The sequence below is a fragment of the Procambarus clarkii genome, chromosome 1, assembly GCF_040958095.1.
Source record: "Procambarus clarkii isolate CNS0578487 chromosome 1, FALCON_Pclarkii_2.0, whole genome shotgun sequence".
Lineage (NCBI taxonomy): Eukaryota > Metazoa > Arthropoda > Malacostraca > Decapoda > Cambaridae > Procambarus > Procambarus clarkii.
This window is the reverse complement of record NC_091150.1, coordinates 30,411,220-30,422,021: the sequence shown is the minus strand read 5'-3', so window position 1 is coordinate 30,422,021 and position 10,802 is coordinate 30,411,220.

Sequence of the window (10,802 nt, the reverse complement as noted above, 5' to 3'; positions counted from 1 at the left end):
ATTGCTTTAGAGTTAACATAACCGAGTTGTAATACCAATTATAACCTATAATATCATATTGAGTTAATCACCAAATAATGAATTAGTGAATATGGAGGCACGAAGTTCCTTACGATGAATAACAGTGAAGAAGCGACGACGTTTCGGTCCGTCTCGGGCCATTGGTCCAGGACCGAAACGTTGCCGTTTCACCAGTTTCTGACACGTGGATTGGTCGTCTTGAGCCCCCGTTATGGCGACTCGCCGTCTAAATTAATGATCGATTCCAGTCAGATTTAATTGATTGATCAGATTAATTGACTGAATTCCATTAATGATTTCAGTCTCCCGCTGACTGACAGTTTTGCGTGGTTGACCCCGTTAAGGCAAGACGGACCGCTCGTTAAGGAGAGTAAGATCGTTTCCGCCCGCGGGGGGGGGGGGGGGGGGGGATTCCTTAATGATTCAACAGCTCGTCCTGCCTCTACTGCCTGTACATCTTCCTGCTGCTATCTTGGTCCACTGGTCTCTGCTATCTCTGCCCAACCTCCCTTTGCTAGCTAATGTCTGCTAACTAATGTCTGCTTTGCTAACTATTGTTGCCTGCTGTTCTCTGCTAACTACTATTTGCTTCCCGCTAACTACCTCGAATCACCAAATGCATGGGTGGCGTGTGTGGGAGGGGGGGGGGGGGGAGGGAAGGATAGCAGCTGACGGGTGGAGGCATGGGTGGAGGCGTGGTGGGGGGAGGCAGGATAGCACCTGGCGTGGTGCTTCTTGCGATCGGCCCAAGTGATATCTTGCACCAGTCATCACCACCTTGTATGTTATTGGTCACTCTGCGCCCGCTCCTCCTCCTCCTCCTGATATCATACCTCTTCTCTTCCTCCTCTTCCTCCTCCTCTTCCTCCTTCTCTTCCTCCTTCTCTTCCTCTTCCTCTTCCTCCTCTTCTTCCTCCTCTTCTTCTTCCTCCTCTTCCTCCTCCTCTTCCTCCTCCTCTTCCTCCTCCTCTTCCTCCTTTTCCTCCTCCTCTTCCTCCTTCTCTTCCTCTTCCTCGTCCTCCTCTTCTTCCTCCTCTTCTTCCTTCGTTTGCTGGAGACTGTCTAATTGTTAAATGTTAAGCTCCTCAGACCAAGAGTAAGACTCTTAGACCAAGAGTAAGACTCTTAGACCAAGAGTAAGACTCTCAGACCAAGAGTAAGACTCAGACCAAGAGTAAGACTCTTAGACCAAGAGTAAGACTCTCAGACCAAGAGTAAGACTCTTAGACCAAGAGTAAGACTCTCAGACCAAGAGTAAGACTCTCAGACAAAGAGTAAGACTCTCAGACCAAGAGTAAGACTCTTAGACCAAGAGTAAGACTCTCAGGCCAAGAGTAAAGACTCTCAGACCAAGAGTAAAGACTTAAGGAAGCCTCACTAAGAGAGCAGGCAACGACCGTCTATTGCCAAAGCTTCCAGCCCTTAAGGGAGTGCTTGTTGTAGGGCGGCCCTGAGCTGGGGAACTAGGGCGGCCCTCATAGCTGAGATATGGAAGCTCTGGGAGTGGCTGTAGTGACGCCCTGAGGGAGAGGGCTATAGGTAGAGCTAGGGCCCCTGAGGGAAAGGACTATAGGTAGAGGGCCCCTGAGGGAGAGGACTATAGGTAGAGGGCCCCCTGAGGGAGAGGACTATAGGTCGAGGGCCCCTGAGGGAGAGGACTATAGGTAGAGGGCCCCCTGAGGGAGAGGACTATAGGTAGAGGGCCCCCTGAGGGAGAGGACTATAGGTAGAGGGCCCCCTGAGGGAGAGGACTATAGGTAGAGGGCCCCCTGAGGGAGAGGACTATAGGTAGAGGGCCCCTGAGGGAGAGGACTATAGGTAGAGGGCCCTCTGAGGGAGAGGACTATAGGTAGAGGGCCCCTGAGGGAGAGGACTATAGGTAGAGGGGCCCTGAGGGAAAGGACTATAGGTAGAGGGCCCCCTGAGGGAGAGGACTATAGGTAGAGGGCCCCCTGAGGGAGAGGACTATAGGTAGAGGGGCCCTGAGGGAGAGGACTATAGGTAGAGGGCCCCCTGAGGGAGAGGACTATAGGTAGAGGGCCCCTGAGGGAGAGGGCTATAGGTAGAGGGCCCCTTGAGGGAGAGGACTATAGGTAGAGGACCCCTGAGAGAATGGAGGAAGCAGGGAGATCCTGAGGAAGTTTGGGGCGTTGGGAGGACGCTGAGAGAGAGAGTGGCCGTTAGTAAAGGAGAGAATAACAGCTTAAGAGACGCCTTAAGACGTGTCCCCCCCCCCTCCCCAGGGGTAAGACCCTTCCCCTCCCCAGGAGTAAGATCCTTCCCCCCTACCCAGGGGTAAGAGCCTCCCCCACCCCAGGGGTAAGAGCCTCCTTCCCCTCCCCAGGAGTAAGACCCTTCCCCCCTCCCCAGGGGTAAGAGCCTCCCCCACCCCAGGAGTAAGACCCTTCCCCCACCCCAGGGGTAAGAGCCTTCCCCACCCCAGGAGTAAGACCCTTCCCCCACCCCAGGGGTAAGAGCCTCCTTCCCCTCCCCAGGAGTAAGACCTTTCCCCCACCCCAGGGGTAAGAGCCTCCTTCCCCTCCCCAGGAGTAAGACCCTTCCCCCCTACCCAGGGGTAAGAGCCTCCCCCACCCCAGGAGTAAGACCCTTCCCCCACCCCAGGGGTAAGAGCCTTCCCCACCCCAGGAGTAAGACCCTTCCCCCACCCCAGGGGTAAGAGCCTCCTTCCCCTCCCCAGGAGTAAGACCCTTCCCCCACCCCAGGGGTAAGAGCCTCCTTCCCCTCCCCAGGAGTAAGACCCTTCCCCCACCCCAGGGGTAAGACCCTTCCCCCCTACCCAGGGGTAAGACCCTTCCCCCCTACCCAGGGGTAAGAGCCTCCTTCCCCCCTACCCAGGGGTAAGAGCCTCCCCCACCCCAGGGGTAAGAGCCTCCTTCCCCTCCCCAGGAGTAAGACCCTTCCCCCACCCCAGGGGTAAGAGCCTCCTTCCCCACCCCAGGAGTAAGACCCTTCCCCCACCCCAGGGGTAAGAGCCTCCTTCCCCACCCCAGGAGTAAGACCCTTCCCCCACCCCAGGGGTAAGAGCCTTCCCCACCCCAGGAGTAAGACCCTTCCCCCACCCCAGGGGTAAGAGCCTCCTTCCCCTCCCCAGGAGTAAGACCCTTCCCCCACCCCAGGGGTAAGAGCCTCCTTCCCCTCCCCAGGAGTAAGACCCTTCCCCCCTACCCAGGAGTAAGACCCTTCCCCCACCCCAGGGGTAAGAGCCTCCTTCCCCTCCCCAGGAGTAAGACCCTTCCCCCACCCCAGGGGTAAGAGCCTCCTTCCCCTCCCCAGGAGTAAGACCCTTCCCCCCTACCCAGGGGTAAGAGCCTCCTTCCCCTCCCCAGGAGTAAGACCCTTCCCCCACCCCAGGGGTAAGAGCCTCCCCCACCCCAGGGGTAAGAGCCTTCCCCGCTCCTCTTAAAGTTCTTGGGTACGAAGTTTACATCTCTCGTGTTCCAGTTGGTCGTCCTGGTGGGCGCCCTTTAAGTTGGGTTTACTGTACTTGGTTGTAAGTGTCGAGTGTGTTGTAAGTGTCGTGTGTGTTGTAAGTGTCGAGTGTGTAAGTGTTTATGATGTCTAGTTCTTGTCGGGCGTGTGTTTGTGCGCCTGCTGTGTTCGGCTCTTGTGCTTGTGCGTCCCCTGCGTTTGTGTCTGTGTTCGCGCCTGACTGTGTGTGTGTTTGATTCCTTGGCCCAGACTTCGTTCTTGCGTTTAGTTTGTGGTTGTTTGTGTCCGTCTGTGTTCGTGTGAGTCTGTGTTCGTGTGAGTCTGTGTGAGTGTGAGTCTGTGTGAGTGTGAGTCTGTGTGAGTGTGAGTGTGTGAGTGTGAGTCTGTGTTCGTGGGGAGTGTTTCCAGCAACTGTGGATCCTTAAGAGTGATCAATATTGAAGCCGTGGCTGGTACAGTCAGCTGGTGGAGGGTACAGTCAGCTGGTGGCTGGTACAGTCAGCTGGTGGCTGGTACAGTCAGCTGGTGGCTGGTACAGTCAGCTGGCGGCTGGTACAGTCAGCTGGTGGCTGGTACAGTCAGCTGGTGAGGTGTTACAGGTTGTCTCACCTATCGTGACCAGTTTGGCTCATGATGACTGGGATAGAGGCGTTATCAGCGCCAGGGCCCTGGGGCCAGCCCGCTCTGGTGGCCACGTTGTCTGTCTAAGCTGGTCCTCTCTGCCTGTCTATATACAAGTAAGCTGTAATGGGCCACCTAGCCATTACAGTTTGGTTGATCCGCTAGCTCAAGGAGCGCTTGTTGTCACCGCGTGTTGCCTAATCGTTCTTAAACCGATTAAGGGGGTAAACAGTCCCAGTGAGACTGTCTTCTCATTGGAGCTATTTTGCACTTCCTACCATGCCTCTTTCTTAAGTATGGTTTTAAATTTGTTTAAATTTTGCCTCGAGGGGCGAGTTTATTGGGCAGCGCCACTCATCTTGTGAGTGGACACACCGCCATAGTGACAGTATTGGGCAGCGCCACTCATCCTGTGAGTGGACACACCGCCATAGTGACAGTATTGGGCAGCGCCACTCATCTTGTGAGTGAACGCACCGCCATAGTGACAGTATTGGGCAGCGCCACTCATCTTGTGAGTGGACGCACCGCCATAGTGACAGTATTGGTCAGCGCCACTCATCTTGTGAGTGGACACACCGCCATAGTGACAGTATTGGGCAGCGCCACTCATCCTGTGAGTGGACACACCGCCATAGTGACAGTATTGGGCAGCGCCACTCATCCTGTGAGTGGACACACCGCCATAGTGACAGTATTGGGCAGCGCCACTCATCCTGTGAGTGGACACACCGCCATAGTGACAGTATTGGGCAGCGCCACTCATCCTGTGAGTGGACACACCGCCATAGTGACAGTATTGGGCAGCGCCACTCATCCTGTGAGTGGACACACCGCCATAGTGACAGTATTGGGCAGCGCCACTCATCCTGTGAGTGGACACACCGCCATAGTGACAGTATTGGGCAGCGCCACTCATCCTGTGAGTGGACACACCGCCATAGTGACAGTATTGGGCAGCGCCACTCATCCTGTGAGTGGACACACCGCCATAGTGACAGTATTGGGCAGCGCCACTCATCCTGTGAGTGGACACACCGCCATAGTGACAGTATTGGGCAGCGCCACTCATCCTGTGAGTGGACACACCGCCATAGCAGCATGTACAACACTCCCCAATAGGAAGAAAACCCGCTGGGTGAAATTTCATTTTGACATTTTCATTTGGCTTGACATTTTCCTGGCTGTCGGGTAGTTTCCTGAGAGCTGGTCTGTCAACGGCAGCTTTCTCTCTACATTATGACAGGTTCCTTGACGCTGTCAATCTTTTCTTTGCGGTGAACTGACTGTGTCTTTGTTTTTTTTTCTTTTTCTTTTGGGCGTTCACGCGTTTTAAGATTTTTTGGTCTTTTCCGTTGTGAAGTCACTGGAATTTATCGGTGTTGAACGTCATATTTTTGTTCGGTTGCCCGCTGTAAGATTTTGTTGATATCTGATTGTATTTTTTTGTGTGTGATTGTAGCTATTTTCTTCCTTATTTGGGTGCAGCCAGCGAAGGGTGACACGCAGCTGTGGCTTGTATTACATTGTCTTCAGTGAGGAGGAGAAGGAGTAAGGTGAGGACGCTACTTTGCGCGGTCGACGCTTGAAATTGAAATTGAAATAAGCTTATTGATGTAAAATACCCACAAAGGGATGAGGTAGCTCAAGCTACATGGGTCGACGCTTTGTAATCACTTTAGTATTGTACTCAAGCTGAATTTATTATTATTTCTTTTGGTCACTCTTTGTAATTTGTTTACAAAACTGAAAATCTACCTTTCTATCACTTACCAAACCTCAGCACAATATCTGTCTGTAAAACTTTTGTATTTTAGTTTGCTTCTAAGGCAGATTTGCTTTATCACTTCTAAAGTGATAAAGGGATAAATTAGTGATTAAGTAGTGATTATCACCTGCCCAGACTTAGCGCCCTGGAGAGGTCACTCCAGACCGACAGCCAGAGCACAATTCCACCGTCTCCTGAGACTGGTGGATGCCTACTACTCTTTAAGTAGTTACCTAAGACAGGGTCTTCCATGTTACAGCCCCGCTCCTGTGCCAGGTAAGTCCACTACAGGCTCACCATAGCCCGTGCTACTTGGAACTTTTTGTTTCTAGTAGCTGGATCTATAACAACGATAAACGACAGGGTCTTCCTGTTCTAAAACCTGGTTGACCTCGGTTGTATGGTTCATTTCTGACCATACAGTTGCTGAAGTGTCTTCCTGGCTTAAGACCGGGAGGGAGCCGGTCGGCCGAGCGGACAGCACGCTGTACTTGTGATCCTGTGGTCCCGGGTTCGATCCAAGGCGCCGCCGAGAAACAATGGGCAGAGTTTCTTTCACCCTATGCCTCTGTTACCTAGCAGTAAAATAGGTACCTGGGTGTTAGTCAGTTGTCACGGGCCGCGGCCTGGTCGAGGACCGGGCCGCGGCCTGGTCGAGGACCGGGCCGCGGGGACACTAAAGCCCCGAAATCATCTAAAGATAACTTCAAGATGGCACTTCTCTCAAACCTTCAGTGAGTCGCCATATCTGTGCACATTTGGGTCCGTGTTTGTACTACCTCCCTTGCCTAATCGGCCGATATCTGCCCATTTTGTTCAAAATGTCATCTATCTACAGATTTATTCTCCATATCGTAATTCCTCTTCCAGTGGTAATTTGCCAATTTATAAACGACAAATGCCAGCAAACTGGCTCGGTCCATATTGTTTATTTTGTTTTCAAAGTGTATGAAGTCTGTTGTATTATCTGGCATGCGACTTTCTCGAGCTGGACGGTATAGAGCGACGGTCTCGCTTCATGCAGGTCGCGGCGTTCAATTCCCGACCGTCCAAGTGCTTGGGCACCATTCCTTTCCCCCGTCCTATCCCAAATCCTTATCCTAACCCCTTCCCAGGGCTATATAGTCATACTGGCTTGGCGCTTTCCCCTGATAATTCCCTCCCTTAACCCTCCAATTTCATTAACAAGTTACTAAGAGCTTTCATCTCCACTGTGGCCCAGGCGAACCATGCCAGAGGTGTGCCAGCCATCACAGTCGCGCTGGTCAAGGCCAGCGAGGAAATATTGGGGGGAGGGTCATGAGATAGGATCGAACTCGCGTCCCTCTGTAATCTCTCTATCTCCCCCCCCCCCCATTACTCGCTATTTGCTTAGCCTGTAAGAGGGACTCTCAATCTTCGATGGTTATCATTCATCTCCCGTTACTGGTTCACTCAGCGGGTCATCTTACACCACCACAACAACATCGTCCTGACATCCGCACGACGTCAGCACAACGTTCTACACGTTATTAAGACGTCGCCGCAATGTTGCGATAACAACTGTGACATGTTCACGACTGGTAACGTTGTGTTTTGCTGAGGTAGTTAGTGACCAGCTTGCCGGAGTTGTTTGATGATTGATAAAGATTAAGCCATCCAAGAGGTGGCACGGGCATGAATAGCCCGTAAGTGGTGGCCCTTTTGAGCCATTTCCAGTATCAAAAGATGATACTGGGGATATGTGGAGGCGCAACTGCACCCTGCGTGACGGGAGATGTCTCCCGGACCAAGTGGTGACCAAATGGTCTTGACGGAGTTGTTTGTCTCATAACTACTACTCACAACACCTGCTTGTTACTCACTCATAGGTTAATAAACTTATCCACCGCCTCTTAAGTCTTGAGAGGTCTTTAAGTCTTAAGAGGTCTTAGGTCTTAAGTCCTCCTTAAGTCCACCGATGCCGTCAGGAGAGCATTTCTGCTCACACTGTTTCATTCCTCAGAGGAGACGCTTCGAGGGGGGGGGGGGTCACGGCCTCCAGAGACTTGCCTGTAGTTTGCTTCTAGGTGGTTTCGAGAGTTATTCTACTCCTCAAGCAGAGCTGCCATAGGTACACTCCGAGGACGCTGTGTCAACACGAGAGGTCCAAGGCTCTCCAGTATACATAAGAAATAGTATACTGTTTCCTAGCAGTATATATAAGAAATAGTATACTGTTTCCTACCAGTATACATAAGAAATATTGCCCGTAAAAAAAAGTGGACGTGTTTAAGAGGAAAGTAGACAAGTTCCTGCACGGAGTGCTGGACCAACTGGGCTGTAGTGGACATGTGCGGGCCGCTCCAAGCAACAGCCTGTTGGACCAAGTTCTCACAAGTCATGTCTGGCCCCGGGCCGGGCTCGGGGAGTAGAAGAACTCCCAGAACCCTGGACATTGGACCTGGACCTGGAACCCTCTTCAGGTACACTCCAGGTACACTCCAGGTGCACACTCCAGGTACACTCTCCAGGTACACACTCCAGGTACACTCCAGGTACACACTCCAGGTACACACTGCAGGTACACTCCGGGTACACACTCCAGGTACACTCTCCAGGTACACACTGCAGGTACACTCCGGATACACACTCCAGGTACACACTCCAGGTACACACTTCAGGTACACACTCCAGGTACACTCCAGGTTGGTGCTTGGAGCTGCCCACACATTACAACCCGACGGGTCCAGCACTTCCTGCAGGAGGCTGTGATGGCCTCGACACGGACCAGGGGAACAAGGTGACCATAGAGTCCACTCTTGCTGGAGAGAGAGAGAGACTCAGCGGCGCGGGGCGGGGCGAACACACACAGCGGAGGGAGGAGGGGGGGGAAGATGGTCACCACCACAGCCAATGTCACGTAAATATAGCGCACTAGTACTAGGTAAATACATTCCATACGTCAAGCATATTCACTAGACCATCCGGGTGTTGCTTATAGTTTTCTAGTGCGGCGGACAGAGGCAGACGCCTGTCAGGGAGGGAAGGGAGTGGGGGCCCTTGAGGAACAAGACAGACAGACAGACAGACAGACAGACAGACAGACAGACAGACAGACAGACAGACAGACAGACAGACAGACAGACAGACAGAGACAGAGAGAGACAGAGCCGGAGACAGAGCCGGAGACAGAGCCGGAGACAGAGACAGAGACAGAGACAGAGAGAGAGAGAGAGAGAGAGAGAGAGAGAGAGAGAGAGAGAGAGAGAGAGAGAGAGAGAGAGAGAGAGAGAGAGAGAGAGGAAGACGAACACAAGAGGCGTCCCAGCAACAGAACCTGTAGACGCTCTCCAGTAGCATCTTCCTCCTCCTCCTCCTCCTCCTTCACCTTCACCTACTCAATTCTCACAGAAAACGACAAGGATGTGTGTGAGGAACTTAACAAATGATTTCAGGTCTTTACAAAGGAACCTGAGTGAAGATCAGGGTGCAGAGATGAAAGTCCAAAGGTAACAGTACACGACACAGTAGTCACTGTCAAGGTTAAAAAACACCTGGAGGAATAAGACGCAGTAAAGTCAATAGAACCAGACATTATATCACATTAAGTCCCAAACCTGCACACAGAAATTTACACCACATGAGACCAGGAGGCATGGCAGGATGTGCAGAATACCCCCGTTGAAAAGCAGAGGTGCAACAGGTACTCTGAGAGAGAACTCTATCAACATCAGAGGCCCGAGACTGTTCAACACGCTTCCACTACACATAAGGGGCATAACTGGCCGACCCCTAACAGTGTTCAAGAGAGAACTATCAACATCAGAGGCCCGAGACTGTTCAACACGCTTCCACTACACATAAGGGGCATAACTGGCCGACCTCTCACAGTGTTCAAGAGAGAACTATCAACATCAGAGGCCCGAGACTGTTCAACACGCTTCCACTACACATAAGGGGCATAACTGGCCGACCCCTCACAGTGTTCAAGAGAGAACTATCAACATCAGAGGCCCGAGACTGTTCAACACGCTTCCACTACACATAAGGGGCATAACTGGCCGACCCCTAACAGTGTTCAAGAGAGAACTATCAACATCAGAGGCCCGAGACTGTTCAACACGCTTCCACTACACATAAGGGGCATAACTGGCCGACCCCTAACAGTGTTCAAGAGAGAACTATCAACATCAGAGGCCCGAGACTGTTCAACACGCTTCCACTACACATAAGGGACATAACTGGCCGACCCCTCACAGTGTTCAAGAGAGAACGTGACAAACACCTCCAAAGGATACCTCATCAACCAGGCTGTAATTCACACGTCAGGCTGTGACACCAGCGTCGATCTACCAGCCGGGTAGATCAGATCACCAACCGGGAGGCCCAGTCGGAGACCGGGCCACGGGGTCGTTGATCCTAGCAACCATCTAAAAGTAAACAAGCTGAAGGGACACATTGTCACCTGCTAACAACAGTTTTCAACTCGAGACTTGAATTTTGAAAAAAGGCTCCGTAATCCCAATATTATTGATTTATTTATATACAAGAAGGCACATTGGGGGTTAACAGAGAACATAGAAATTAGGTTGATTTTACATTCTTCTAAAGCCACTAGCAGGCATAGCATTTCGGGCAAAAATATTGAGGAAATATTGAGAAAAAGGGACAGACAGACAGACAAACAGACAGTAAGTGCTAAATAACAGACCAGTGTCACTGATCTGTTATTAAGTATTTAATATAAAGTAATGGTAGAGTAATCAGAGGCCTGGATTAAACAACCATTAACACATATACTTACGAACCTCTGCATCTTTTCTCAGTGTTTGGAGGCTTTGTTTACATTTATTAAACAGTTTACGAGCTCCGAGGTACCTGGAGGCTGTTTATAAAAACACAACATTGGATTGGGCAGTTTCGGTACTCGTAAACTGTTTAATAAATGTAAACAAAGCCGCTAAGCACTGAGAAATAATGA